The 15,522-nt window shown below is 47.6% G+C and overlaps 1 long non-coding RNA gene across 1 annotated transcript in view; it reads right to left on the reverse strand.

Moving 5' to 3' along the window:
• LOC146360314 (uncharacterized) overlaps positions 1-11,872 on the reverse strand; it is a 34,632-nt gene extending 22,760 nt beyond the window's left edge. The window contains exon 1 of the long non-coding RNA XR_014786998.1: positions 11,728-11,872. This is a non-coding gene — a long non-coding RNA (uncharacterized LOC146360314). The remainder of the gene's footprint in view (positions 1-11,727) is intronic.
• Between the last annotated feature and the right edge of the window lie 3,650 nt (positions 11,873-15,522).

Consider the following 15,522-nt stretch of genomic DNA (forward strand, 5'->3'; position numbering starts at 1 on the left):
AGCCGGCCTGCCAGGATTCCGCGGAGAGGGACGGAGCACCTCCCCACCGCAGCGGAACCCAGCGGAGCCAAGTAAGGCCAATTTCTTACATCCCTAGAAGAGGAACATGGAGCGTCAGCAACGGGGAGTTCCAGGGGGCATTCCAGGGCGGTGTCAATGCCGGTACAACACATGCTGTGTCATCCAGCAGCTGCTTCCCCCACTCTGCCTTCCCACAGCTAGACAGCCGAAATCGGCTGTTTAGCTGCAAATGCAGGGTGGCTGAAGCATGGAGGGAACAATCCCCTCCATGCTTCTTCTGCCTTGCATTGGATAGGCGGTCACCTCTGAGTTCTGAGGCAGCCACCTATTCCAATTGGATTGCACCCTTAAGTCAGCTCTGGTTTCACTCTCTCACCCACTAGAGCAAAGTCAGAACCTCATTTTGAAGCATCATATCAGGAGCCCTTGCAACAACCTTCTATGGAAGGTCACGATTACTCTTCTGCACAATGAAGGTGGGTGGAAAGGCTGAAAGAAGAGCCGGGAGCATTGTATTTAAAAAGGGGCACTCTAAGCCCCTTTTTTCCCTCTCCAGCTCTCTCTGTTGCACTACAGAGTCTTGCTGAACTCTTTGCATCATCTGAACCACAGATCCCCCTGACCCTGAAACTCTGGGAGAAGATGCAACAATTGGAGAACATGCAACTTATGGTTGAATGCTGTACCAGCCAGTCAGATTATGTTTTCTGCATAGGATTCATAGGATGGGAGTTCAGAACATGCATATGGGAGACGTGGCCAGGGCTGGTGTGAGGTGGGCATGGGTTAATGCGAATCCCAGACTCCCTCTCAGAAATGCCTGTATACACCAGTTGCTGGGGAACATGGGAGGAAGTGCTGTTGCACTCGTGTCCTGCTTATGGGTTTCCCATGGGCAGCTGGTTGGCCACTGTGTGAACAGAATGCTAGACTAGATGGCCCATGTGTCTGATCCAGCATGGCTCTTCTGATGTTCTTAGATGTCACTGGACCTTAAGACAGCGCATAGCGTTGCCCTTCTTTTCGCCATAGTCTACGTAAAGATTTATGTAGACTACAGCGACCAAATAAGGAATGCGAATGGCGGCTCCCTATGGGGGCCGCCATTAGCGTACACGCTTTTTTTTTTTTTTTAAGTCACCCATGATAGGCTACGTGATGATTAACGTAGCCTATCATGGCTGACTTTGCAGATCTATCTGTGATAGGCTACGTTAATCATCACGTAGCCTATCACGGGGGTGTTGTTTTTTTTTTTTAACTTTCGAGTTCACGGCCGGGCGAGGCGGGAAGCCTCCCCCCCAGCCTGAACTTCGCGGGGGGAGCAGCGAAGTGCCTCCCCCCCACCGCGAACAAGCTTCGGCGAAAGGCAAGGGACTTTCGTCCACCCCTACCTCAAGGAAAGATAGGCCTGCTTGTATACCAAAGTTCCACCCCCATTCCATTCTATGGCTTCCTTCTAAGCCCTCTCTTACCAGCACTTGAACCCAGGGACCTGTGTAACAATGCTGATGAATATAGTGGCACTGATGTATAGGGATGGGCGAACTTCCCCTCATCCACACCACACGCTGCTTGCCATATCCCTGCCGGCTGCTCACCTGTAATATTGCATAAATGGGCCTTTTTACAGCTGCCATTTACATAAAATTGCCCTTTATGGAAAAGGCTAAGCTGCTATTTTGTGCAGAAAAGCAGCTAGGCAGAACAGCAGGGCCTGCCACACTTTCCCAACTTGGCGCACCCTGAATCGGGCAAGTGTGGTGGTCTGCGGACTCCAGTCTGGGGTGGGGTCGAGCTGGTGGTAATCCCTTATTTAAGGGATTAAATTAAGCGTTGCCCTTATTTTCACCGTAGTCTACGTAAATCTTTACGTAGACTACAGGGACCAAATAAGGAACGCGAATGGCCGCTCCCTATGGGGGCTGCCATTTGCGTACACACTCTCTAAGAGGCAAGCCAGGACTAGGGATGGGGGAGAATTTCTCCCCGAAACTTCGGGGGGCCGAGTGCCAATGCATTCGGTCCTCCTACAGTTCGGGGAGAAATTCTCCCCCGCCCCCCTGCCCCCTATATAATAATAAATAGTGTTGCCCTTATTTTTGCCGTAGTCTACGTAAATCTTTATGTAGACTACAGGGACCAAATAAGGAACGTGAATGGCAGCTCCCTATGTGGGCCGCCATTAGCGTACGCGCTTTTTTTTTTAAAGTCACCCGTGATAGGCTACGTGACGATTAACGTAGCCTATCATGGCTGACTTTGCAGATCTAGCCGTGATAGGCTACGTAAATCGTTACGTAGCCTATCACGGGGCTTTTTTTTTTCTTTTGAAGTTCGCGGCCGGGGAGACGGGGCGCTTCTCCCCGGCCTGAATTTCGGCCGGGCGAGGCGGGAAGCCTCCCCCCCGGCCTGAATTTCGGCCGGGCGAAGCGGGAAGCCTCCCCCCCCCAGCCTGAACTTTGGGGGGAGAAGTGAAGCACCTCCCCCCCACCGCGAAGCATGCTGCGAGACCAGGTAAGTGACTTTTGTACATCCCTAACCAGAGTCCACTGTGGGCTACCTTCTCAATGCCAGGATGGGAATGTTCAAAATAAGCCTTCCTAAGATGTAAGTGTGTGTGTGTATGTGTGTGTGTGTGTGTGTCTTTCTTTACATTCTAAGTTGGTTTTGAGAAATTCTGATGGATGTCTTTCACACGTGAGAGACTTAGGGAGCAATCCTATTGGGATCGATGGTCACCTCCGACCCTGGGGGCAACAGCCTATCCAGTGCAGGGTGGGAGGAGTGGTAAGGAGCAGATCTCCTCCGTGCTCCCACCGCTCTGCTTTTGCAGCTAGACAGCCGATTTTGGCTGTCTAACTGCAGGACCTCAGAGCATGGGAAGGGTCAGCCAGATGATACATAGGAAGTGTTGTACCAGCACTTCTGACCTCCCCCACATCACCCACCCCTGGGAACGCCCCGTTTTCCCCACTTCATCCTGTTCTTCTGAGAGCAGAAAGTGGGGCTGATCCGTGCTGCCTACGAGGCAGTGGGGGAGGGGGTGCAGGTAGGGGTGGGTGGATCACTTACCTGGTTCCGTTCCGGGGCATCCACTGGGGGGCAGGCGATCCATCCCTCCCCCCAGAATCCTCCCCAGCCAGCTCTGCTCTGCAGGGAGTCCGTGGAACCACTGGCCGGCTCTGGCTGCTGCCAGACTTCCGGCGATGGCCAGTGTAGGACACAAATGGCGTCCGGTGTAGGGGACGCCATTTGTGTCCCTGCCATTGGCCGTGATAGGCTACGTAAATATTTACGTAGCCAATCATGGCCAATGGCATGGACACAAATGGTGTCTGCTACGCCGGATGCCATTTTGTTCCACACCCCGGCAGCAGATGAAGACAGCGAACCGGACCAGCTGCCGCCAGGTAGGTTCCGTCCTGGGGGGGATTGGGGGGGGTTAGTCCATTCCGCCACGGACTCTGGGGGGTCGGATTCCAAAGAATCTGGCCTCATTGGAGTCCGTCGCAGATTTCTCCACCACCCCTAGGTGCAGGTCAGTTCTCCGGGAACTGAACAATCCTATGGTCGTCTAGCCACTGACTAGCAGCCATAGGTTTGCACCCTTAGATTTTTAGCTGTGGATAGCAGTCATGGCTGTCTTCTTTTCCTTTCTTTTTTTTTAATAATGTTTTCATTTAAACTGTTTTTGCCATTGCTTTTCCCTCACCACACTGACCCCACCCCCTTCGTAACAGAAAGTTTTTTTAAAAAACCATTAAAGAATGTCTGCTTGTACATGTTGTTGTTGTTTTTTAACATAACAAAGCACACAAAAATAGGGAGAGCTCAGGAGGGCCTCCAAAACTGCCGGTCTATCTTGGGACGGGACTTTTCCACACTAGCGATCTTCAGCTCAGCGTGTCGTGCTTCTGAGGAACCATGTGCACTGATTGAACTCCTGATTTTCTGATTCTGACAATGGAATATTATGTGAAATAAAGTGGAAGGGGTGTCTTTGAGCATGTGCAGAGTGACATTACCCCACCACTATAGTGTCATCACAACCCTAACTGTTGCTTAGTCATTGGAATGATTGTAGATGATTTACATCCCCCCCCCAATCCCTGGCAGAATAAGTGGGATTTAATCAGGAGAGAATTCAAGTGGTGTTTGATTTGAACCCCAGACCATTTAATATTTGCCTTTTGCAGCTGTTGCACAGCAGGGACCAATGTAATAGGTGCAGCATTTCCCTAATGTGAAGGTGCAGGGATGGGGATTTTTTGCTTGTTACTGAGCTGCTACAGTCATGTAACAGTCGTGGGGAGGGGGCAGCACAATGCAGAAAAGCTAACTGTGAACCACCAAGTCATTACACACTTCAAATGAAAAAAGTTACAAGGAAGTAAGGCTGTGCGCTGCTTTGGCCTGAGGCCAGAACCCCGGGTCGAGGCGGGCTGCTTCAGGTCACTTTGTACTCCTTGCGAGGCAAAGTGGGGGGGGGACACAAAGTGACCCAGAGCGGATTGGGGGCTCTCCGAAGCACTCAGTGTGCTTTGAAGCTTTGCCCCCCTGGCCCAGCCCCCCCAGCACCGCCAGTTCCTCACCTGAGCCACCTCCATCGTCCTCAGTGCCGCTGCCGCCCTCACCACCACCTCCTTCTCCACTGCCATCCTCGCTGCCACCAACTGCTGAGGCCTGCACGTGCACGGTGACTCTTACTGCACGGAGCTGCCATTTTTAAAATGGCAGCCTCCAGGAAGTCGGCAGTGGTGAGGACAGTGGTGGAGAAGGTGGCGAGGATGGTGGCCATGGCAGCACTCTTCAAGTCCTTCAAAGGTTGTCCCAGAGAGGAACGCCAGGATCTCTTCTCGATCATCCCAGAGTGCAGGACACGGAATAATGGGCTCAAGTGACAGGAAGCCAGATTCTGGCTGAACATCAGGAAAAACTACCTGACTGTTAGAGCAATGCAACAATAGAACCAATTACCGAGGGCAGTTGTGGGCTCTCCCACACTGGAGGCCTTCAAGACAAGGCTGGACAGCCATCTGTCGGGGATGCTCTGACTTGGATTCCTGCCTTGAGCAGGGGGTTGGACTCAATGGTCTTGTAGGCCCCTTCCAATCCTACTGTCCTATGATTCTATGTAATGTAGTGATTAGAGTGTTGGACTGGGATTCAGGAGATCTGGGTTCTAGTCCCCACTAGGCCATGAAGTTAACTGGGTGACTTTGGGCCAGTCACTGACTCTCAGCCTAACCTACGTTGCAGGGTTGTTGTGAGGATAAAATCGGGAGGAGGGGCTTCTGTGCACATACACAGACCATTTTTTAAGCATCACTTAAGTCAAGTTTGTTCTGGACCAAGTTCGTCACTTAAACCATATTATTAATACATTTATATTCTACCATTTTTCCTCTTGCAAAGAACCCAAGGCAGCATACATGCTTCTCCTCCTCTCCTAATCCTCACAACCACCCTGCATGGTAGGTTAGGCTGAGAGTTAGAAACTGTCCCCAAGTCCCCCAGTGAGCATCATAGCTGATTGGGCTCTTGAACCCAGACCTTGCAAGTCCCAGTCCAACACTCTAGTCACAACTCCACACTGGCTCTTAGTCCAGATCTGAGATCAGGTTGTGGGAGGCTGCTGTAACCTGTTTATCATGCCAGAACTATGCCTTAAAGTAGGATTAATATTTTAAAACAGAGGAGGAGGATTCCCTGGAGCATGCACAGAGTGTTAGTCTCATACTGTTGCAGAACCCAGAGTCAGAGAGACCACGGAGTGAAGGAAAAAGAGATTCTTTATTTAACGCGCGGGCTTAAGGCTGGAATCGTTTCCAAAGAGCCAGAAGCCCCGATTTACATTAGCACATTGGTTTTATAGACATTGTGACATATATGAAATGGCTCCTCCTCTCCCTCCCGCATGGGGTTGCAATCCTCAACATTTTTTCTCTTAGCACTATTGTTTATAATACAAGAACTGGGTTATAGGGTAGCCATGATAAGGAGAGAACAGAAGAGAACAGCAGAGAACAAGATATACAATAGTATGACCTTTGACAAGATAAGGAATTCCTGTGTCTTGTCAGCTTACAACAATATATTCAAGGGAGAAAGAGCTCAGCAAGAACATGAAGCATGAGACTGCATGAGGCTACTTAGTCTGATCCCCGATATGGCTGCTACATTCCCCCCTTAAATGCATAATTTCATTACAATTATAGCATTTCTGATAACTATACAAAGCTTTTTGTGACATACATATTACTTAGCCTCTTGTTGGGCTATTAGAGCATAGAGGGCAGCAGTTTTACTAGCTGAGACATAAAACAGATTGGTTAAACAGCGCATAAGACAAGGAACGCAGAGACATAACAGAACTTTTATGAACAATACTGGTAGAATTAGGATGAACAATGCTTTTAAGCTAGCTAAGATCTGGAAGCCAAGGGGTTAACTAATTTAGCTAATAGTTTTGTCTTATTGTTTTGTAAGCTACTATATTGTGCAGCTTGTTGATTTGTTTATCTACAGCATTGCCATTATCAGTTAAGTTAAAACAACAGAGCTTTTGGTGTGTCTCACAACTTAAATGATGAAGAAGGAAGAGGTAATCTATACTAGCTCTATTTTCTAGAACTGCACCTCTTAGATCACGCAGCTTTTTATTTAACAATGACAATGCTTGTGAGGTGGCATTTATGCTTTTGGCTAAGCTGCAAGCTAACCAGTTGTTCTTTAGACCATTAGCCAAGGCTAAACCTGGAACCCCAACTAGTGACATTGCTAAGGCCAATTTTTCTGAGTCAGAATATCACTGCACATGACTATTACAATTTTTAGTTAGTTGGAGTGCTCGAGGCTGCCGTTGACGGATTTTCTCGGGCTACAGGGGAAGAATTGGCACCAGTTCAATTGGCGGCTGAGGCAACATGGGTGGTTATCAGACAAGTTGGCAGGAATGAATGACCAAGTGCGGGAATTACATGTCTAAAACCATCCATGAGGCAAAAGTATGTGGGCATCATTAAAAGATATGTTTTGAATTTTATTACAGTGGAAGGGGGCCAGGGATAGCTTTGTATTTTCTGGAAAATTTTGACAATTAAGCATTTGTGCACACGTAGCATTTGTTTCAGCAATGATGGGGGTGCGTAGAGTGAACTCTGTAGGGGGTAGGATCTTTGCAACTACGCCCCAATTAGCATTTTGGGAATAAGTTAAACTTACACCATAAACTTTTAACATGGTATCTTTTTGAATTTTCTCAGGATGTCTACAGACAGGTATTAGGCAAGAGCTAATAAGCCTGTTTGCAGGTATACCTCTTGGCAAACAAAAATGTTTTACTCTCGTGATGTTAGCCAGGTGAAGCCAGTAATTATCAGCAAATCACTGGGACAAACTTCTTTTTCCAGGGGCAGACCCCCCTTTTTGCACCTTATTAAGGAAACACAATGCAACACTACTAACACTACAACACGCATGTTTGATCTTCTTTGGGATCTGACCGTACGCTGGGCAGCTATTCACCTGGCAAGCTGCAGTAGGGTCTAGTCCCCTTCTTCAATTCTCCAGTTGCAGGTCTGACCGTACGCAGGGGGACAGTTTCCCGGTGTGTCCACAGTAAGGTCTAGCCTGAGTCTTCTTACTGCTTTTTCAGAATGATTTTTAAAGGATTTTTAGGATTTCTGTTTATGGTCTACTTTCCCCCTTTCGCTCTCTTGACTCGTGTCCAATGTATCCAGGGTTTAATTCTAGCTGCTTTCATAGCTGCGGGGGTGGAAAGTATGACAGTTTTCAGTCCTCTTCATCTGGGAGTCAAAGGGTTATTTTTCCCTCTTTAACTCATACTTTAACTCTTGGTTGGAAAGGATGAACTTCTGTGATGGGAATGGCTTATTTTCTAAGACAAAGCGACGCTGGGCTTGAAGAACTTTGCTCAGTGTTTGAACTTCTTGTTTAAGGCTAACGTTTGCTTGCTTTTGATGCCACTCCAGTGTCAATCATGAAGTCAATGTCACTGCCCCTCACAGTCAATGTCACGGCCCCTCTCAAGCTGTCTCTCTCTTCGCCCATTCTGGCCCCTTTGTTTTTTTTCTTTGTGTATTTGATTTATTTTATTTGGGCATTCATGCCACTAATGTCCATCTTGTCCACACTGGGCACACTGGTTCTTTTTTTTAAGAATCTTCTGCCTCTGCCGGGTCTTCTTCTTTTCTTTTTTCGTTTACGTCTTCTTGGGCCTCTGGGTCGAGGGGGGTGTACTGGCGATAGGCATTTGAAAGATGCTCCAAGTACGCTCTGGGGCCTCGGTGGCACCTTGCAGCACTTTAGACACTTTGGTCATATTAACTGACTTCTTCATACCTGCTTTCATGGCTTCTAACAGCAGGGTTTGATACTGGGTGAGGCGCTTTAGCCGCACTTGTGTTTTGGGATTCCAGCGAGGGGGAGATTTATTTACAAGGAGACTTTATTGGGTAACTTACAGCACACAGGCGTACTTAATGGCTGGATCAGACAGCTTCTCTGAACCACGAGCTATTGCACTAAATGGGTTTTTATACTATACATGTTACCCATAACACTAGCAAGCATTTTCAGCATAGGCTAGAAGTGTTTGGTTCTCAGGCACAGCTTCCTGTAAACAACTTCGCTTCCCAAAGTGCTTGATAACACTTTTTATTTATTAGTATGGGAAGACATAGGGGCTGCGGTGGCTTAGTGGTTAAGACGCTGAACTGCAGACTGGAAGGTTGGCAGGTCAGCAGTTTGAGACCCGAGTGCTGCGTGATGGAGTGAGCTCCCGTCTTCAGTCCCAGCTTCTGCCAACCTAGCAGTTCAAAAGCAAGAAATTGCAAGTAGATAAATAGGTACCGCCTCGGCGGGAAAGGTAACAGCGTTCCGTGCACCTCGGTGTTCAGTCATGCCGGCCACATGACCACGGAAGCGTCTTCAGACAGCGCTGGCTCTTCGGCTTAGAAACGGGGATGAGCACCGCACCCTAGAGTCGGACACGACTGGTTGGGGACACCTTTACCTTTTACCTTTTTATGGGAAGACAAATTTTTTCTTTCTTTTGCTTTCTTTTTCTTTGCTGATCTGCCTGTATTGCAGATCATGTTTCAAACTTTTTATATAAAACTTTCTGCTCTATGCACCAGCCTTGTCTCTTTATTTGTCTTTTTTAAGTTAAACTTACTTAAACTTTTCTGCCTTACACTAGTCTCAATGACACACATTTGGGATAGGCTCTTCTTCTCCTTCTAGTTACATTTTTTTCATCTTAAATAACTATTACATTATTGTGGCTACTTTACCCCAGGTAATAAGCTCCAGGCACAATCAGCTGCTTTTAATTTACCATGGGGGCAACTATGGCCACGCTTCTTTTTTTACAAATGTTTTTTCTTTGCCTCTTGCCTTTTCTTTCTTCTTTTTTTTTTCTTCTCTTCTCTATCTGTCTGCTACTTTCTCTATTCCTTCTTTTCTACTTGCTTTTGTCTTTCTTTTCTTGTCATCTATTGGGAACCACACTTAGTATTATTTGGAGTTGCAACTAACACTAATCTGCAAATATCACATATATTTTATGATATTTAAGAAATCATAAAATATACACAACAAACTTTTTCTGCAATTTAACACAATGAATGGAAAACACTTTTTGCATGGTAAGGCATGATGGAGCAGATCCAGCAATTATACTGCTCTTCTGGCTGAAAGCTCAGGGCTCATTAAAATCAAGGGACGGGCATACCCACACACACAGAGTTCTAGGTCACCATTTTTGCATTGGCAACTCTATGCTGCATGAATTCTGGCAAAAGGAAATCTAAAAGTCACAGATCAAACTTAGCCTGCTGTACACTGAGCTGACTACAAACACAGACACATGGTCCACAGCGATGAGAGTTCAAGTTTATCAAAAGCTTCATAGCACTGTCTATGGCAAGTTTGTGACAATTTAAAATTTTAGTTCATGTGCAGAGTGTCTCTAAAAAGCCCAGATGATGATGGAGGCAAACAGAGAAGGCTCTGGGCAATGAAGATGCGATGTTTCCAGCAAAGGCTCTCTACTTTTGCATCAGTTTAAAAAGGGAAAGTGTGGCCCTACACCCCTTCTGACAGACAAGGGCCTTTAACTTTTTAGCAAGGCTTCTGTTTAAACAGAGCGGCACAGCTCAGCTCTCTAGCCATGACACTTTAACCTGGGCAACTCCTTTGTAAATTTTATTTTACTTCTGTCAGGTTCTCTCACAGACATTTTAAAAACTTACTCTTTTTTTTTCTTTTCTAACCTGGTACACGAAAGCACTGAAACACTGAGTGCCGAAACTCAGGACGCTGGGGGGTGATGGGCATCGCCTTATACTTGCATTTTTCAGGCAGCCATTAATCTTCGGGGAGGCGGTGGGGTGATTTGCAGGACTTCAAAGGCAAGCTTCTCAGTTTGTTTGTATTTGTAAATCCCAAGCTCAAAACAGGACACGATGAGGTACAGGGCCACCAAATTCTTGCTTTGGCACGGGCAACAAATAACTCGGGTTAGCTTTCTTCGCTGGGGTCTCAAACAGGAAAACAGTCTTAATTTAAAGTTGTAACATCACTGACAGCGTCAGCCAGCCAGCTACACAGATCTCATTGTTTTTCAAGACAGTTGCTCCAATATCTTCTTTTCTTCTCAATCAGGTTGGGTCTCCCGGCTTACACAGTTTATTGCAGCTTCCAGGAGCATGGCAGTAGCGTGATTTTGGCTTGGCCAGGAACATGCTCTCTGGTTTCTCGGTCTCTTTAGCACACACACTTTGGCAGTGTAACACTGGACACTCAAATCAGTGAGATTTCTTCATTGCAGGGAATCCCACGGCAAAAGCTTAATGGTTACGCTCTTCAGAAATCATATAGCCGATGGTCAGTAGCTACAGGCTCTATGCAATTCTAACACAGTTCAAAGCTAAACACGGTTACCTTGACAGAGATCTTCAACATGGTCTTTCCGCTTCATTCTGCTTTGGGACAGTCTTATGGCACACTTTTCACTCGAAGAGGGGTCTAGCCTGTGCTCTGGGGGCTGATTCTTCACCTTTATTTTCTATTTTGCCTTCATCTTCTGGGTCTTCATTTTCAGTTTCCATTTCTTAGGGATTTCATCTCAATTAAGCGAGGTGATGATGTTGCACAACTCAGAACGTTGTGGGCAATTTTCCTGCCCCCCCTCTTTCGGCGCGCTAGGCTAACAGCTACTTCTTCGGCCTTACACTCTCACGCTCCCACGCTTTGTTAAAAGCCAGACTGTCCTGCAACATTTTTCTAATTAACAGCCTCAGATCTTGTTTTTTTTTCCTCTCAGCTCGACCTTGAGCTTTTTGCTGTTTTCTCTCTCTATTCTGAATCTTTTTAAAAAAACCTTTTTCCTTCTTTGTTTGACATACATCTCAAGGGGGTGCAAGGTTTGCTTCCCCCACCACCCATAGCCTCCCTCCTAAATTGAAGACAGACACAATTAGGGAATGGGAATTGGTCAGTGAGTAAGGGGTCTCACTGGCCGACACAAGAGGATTTTTCACATCACGCACTTTGCTACTGGCCTGGGCACCCGGACGGTCAACGGTATGCTTCAGAAACCGCAGTAGCCACTCACACAATCATCAATCTCTCCACTACATCCATATGTCCCTGCCACCCACTTTTCCCACTTTTTACCAGAGCGGAAAACGGCTTCCCCAGCTTCCTCAGCTTCCTACTGAGTACTGGCGTGCTAGGTACTGGCGCCCACTCGGGGGGGTGATCAGGCCCCCCTTCTACCCGCAAGGAGTAGGTTCTTTTGTATACGTATACCACCAACACTGACCTTCTTCATAAGGCGGGGCCCTCTTTTTTTCTGCCCAGTGGCCTTTCTCCCTAAAGGCGGGGCCCTCTTTTTCCCATATACTTGCCTTTCTCCTGAAGGCTTCCAATGTGGGTTTCAACTCAATTGCAGCTGCGATACAGGCAGGGCTCAAGTTCCTTCCTCCGCTTCCCAAGGTTCTCTTGCTGCTCACTACCGTTTGGGCGATCCCGGTGCAGGCTTTCTCCCATTCACTCGACAAAAAGGTCGGTGGCGCCAAGAAAGGGAGGCATGCGCCGAGCTCGTCCTCCTGGTGCGGCGATCAAGAGCAGGCAACTGCCACCTGTCTGGCTCAGAGCCTGCCACATCCGAGTCACGGCACCATTTATGTTGCAGAACCCAGAGTCAGAGAGACCACGGAGTGAAGGAAAAAGAGATTCTTTATTTAACACGCGGGCTTAAGGCTGGAATCGTTTCCAAAGAGCCAGAAGCCCCGATTTACATTAGCACATTGGTTTTATAGACATTGTGACATATATGAAATGGCTCCTCCTCTCCCTCCCGCATGGGGTTGCAATCCTCAACATTTTTTCTCTTAGCACTATTGTTTATAATACAAGAACTGGGTTATAGGGTAGCCATGATAAGGAGAGAACAGAAGAGAACAGCAGAGAACAAGATATACAATTGTATGACCTTTGACAAGATAAGGAATTCCTGTGTCTTGTCAGCTTACAACAATATATTCAAGGGAGAAAGAGCTCAGCAAGAACATGAAGCATGAGACTGCATGAGGCTACTTAGTCTGATCCCCGATATGGCTGCTACAATACCACCATGTAACAGTGGCTTCATTCTCCCACATTTACCTATCTGAAGAGTAGAGGTGGGTTGTTCCAACTTCCCCAGCTCCATACATTCTCCAACACAAGGTGCCCCCTCTCTCTTTAGAGCTTACGTTCTGCTGTCAATAGAGTTGCCAAGTTATCTCCCCCTGGCAGGGCTCCTTTGCCTTAAGCTGCTTCACAAGCAGATGATGCTCAGTAAGTTAGGCTTTCCCCAATCATGGCACCTCCATCCAGTGGCAGGGTTGAAAGTACTCCTGCTAAATTTCTACCTGTCATATATAGCCATTGTTTAAAGCACATCAGTTTTCCTAGAGCCTATTTTTAAAAAGAGCTGTGGGAACCTAAGTGACCTGATGATGCATTTCACACTAGCCCTGTACTCATGCCAGGACTGTATCCCCTCCTTTCCTCAAAAACACTTTTTAGGACTCACTTGCATGCATGTCTAACCAGAAAAGAGTCCTACAATTCCCAGTGTACCCCAGCCACCGTGGCTAGCTGGGGCATACTGAGAGCTGTAGGACCTTCCTCTGACCATACTTGCACACCATCACATCTTTAATATAGTTGTACTTTTGGCTGCATTGCTTGGAAAGGGAAATTCTCTCCCACACCTTCCCCTCATGCAGGGTTGTACAGTTGCTACACTACCCCCTGTGTTCTTAGGATATTCACAAGATATGGGGCCGATCTTCATTGCACCTGCCATCACAATTAATTCGGTGTCCTGTCGGGTTAAACACTCTCGCATTAAAACGTGATTATCCACACTCACCCATTTTCCCCATTGCGGTGCTTCATCAAATGTGCGAGCTCGGTTCACACTCGAGCGCTGTGCTGTTTTCCTGCTCTTAAAGATGGAGGCCCTCATTGGAGGATCAGAAACTCTTCCTGTTTCTGCTGATTCCATGCCCACCATGCTCACAGCTCTTGAAGGCCCCATGTTGTCTTCCAGCTACTGATTGCATACCTTCCTCAGCACTCAGTGTTTCCTCAGCAACAAGCAAAGGGCTGGATGTGCAGGCACTTGTCTGACCGAAATTCAAAAATTCAAAATTTGAAAATTCGGAGATAAGAAAAATCAAAGATTCGAACATATGAAAATTCGAAGATTTGAAGCTTCAAATCTACAAATTTTCAAATCTTTGAAGATCATGCCTGAATTAGAAAAAAAAATGTGGAGAAGCCATGATTCTTCGAAGATAATGCCTTATTTTTTTTTTTTTTAAAGGTGAAGTGGGGGATAGAAGGGGGTAAAACTGAAGTCTCATTTGAAGGGATAGAACAACTCCCTGCTCAATGCAGTAAGCCTGATTCCCAGGCGGTCGCCCATCCAACTACTGACCAGGGCCGACCCTGCTTAGCTTCCAAGATAAGACAAGTGTGCGCACATCCAGCCCTTTGCTTGTTGCTGAGGAAACATTGAGTGCTGAGGACGCTATTAGATCAGGAAGATGACATGAGGCTGTCGAGAGCTGTGATTGGACAGGAAGGAAATACAAACACCGCCATATATGGACAGGCAGGGGAGGGGACTATGACCAGATATGGTAGTGGAGGCAGAAAATCAGAGCACATTAAGGGGAAATACCAGGATATCAGGGTATTGAAAGCGGTAGCATGGAAGCAGGAAATTCCGGTTCCAATTCGAGGCGGGTACTGCGTAGTGTGAAAGACGGGTGGGGAAACCTCATTGGAAGTGAAAAAAACCATAAGTGTAGATCGGCCTTTGGTTAAGGTCTGTGTAGGGTTGGCGGAGAATTTCTCCCCGAAACTTCGGGGGGCCTAGCGCCAACGTGTTCAGCCCCCCGAACAAGTATCGGGGAGAAATCCTCTGAACCCCCCCCACCCCCCGCACCCCCCCCGGGACGGGACTTACCTTCGCCGAATGTCCCTCCCGGCGGCGGGTCCGGCCGGCGGTTCGGCGGGTGTTCGAGCGGGGCGGGAGCGGCAGCCGGTCTTTCGACCGGCTGCCGCTGCCGCCATTCCAATAAAAGGAAAAAAAAAAACGCCCCCTGATAGGCTACGTGACGATTCACGTAGCCTATCACGGCTAGATTTGCAAAGTCAGCCGTGATAGGCTACGTCAATCGTCACGTAGCCTATCACGGGTGACTTAAAAAAAAAAAAAAAGTGTGTACGGATAATGGCGGCCCCCATAGGGAGCCGCCATCCCGTTCCTTATTTGGTCTCTGTAGTCTACGTAAATGTTTACGTAGACTACGGCGAAAATAAGGGCAACGCTATTTGCGTTGCCCTTATTTTCGCTGTAGTCTACGTAAACATTTACGTAGACTACAGCGACTAAATAAGGAACGGGAATGGCGGCTCCGTATGGGGGCCGCCATTAGTGTACGCGCTTTTTTTTTTTTTTTAAGTCACCTGTGATAGGCTACGTGATGATTGACGTAGTCTATCACGGCTGACTTTGCAGATCTAGCCATGATAGGCTACGTGAATCGTCACGTAGCCTATCAGGGGGCGTTTTTTGTTTTTTTTTTAACTTTCGTGTTCGCAGCCGGGCGAGGCGGGAAGCCTCCTCCCCGGCCTGAATTTCGGCCAGGCCGAGGCGGGAAGCCTCCCCCCCGGCCGGAACTTCGTGGGGGGAGCAGCGAAGCACCTCCCCCCCACCGCAAACGTCCTTCGAGGACAGGTAAGTGACTTTCGTCCACCCCTAGGTCTGTGTTTTCTGGGCTTTGGGCAAGAAAATCCAAAGAACCTTCCTTTTAAAAATGGTATGTTTCCTAGAGCTGGGCTGAAAGGAGGAGACCTTGGGAATAGGGCACAGCATCTTCCTGAGCAGCAGAATAGTCTGGAAGAGTG

The sequence above is a fragment of the Heloderma suspectum genome, chromosome 1 (assembly GCF_057233095.1).
Source record: "Heloderma suspectum isolate Gila_16-S chromosome 1, 16-S_ref, whole genome shotgun sequence".
NCBI lineage: Eukaryota > Metazoa > Chordata > Lepidosauria > Squamata > Helodermatidae > Heloderma > Heloderma suspectum.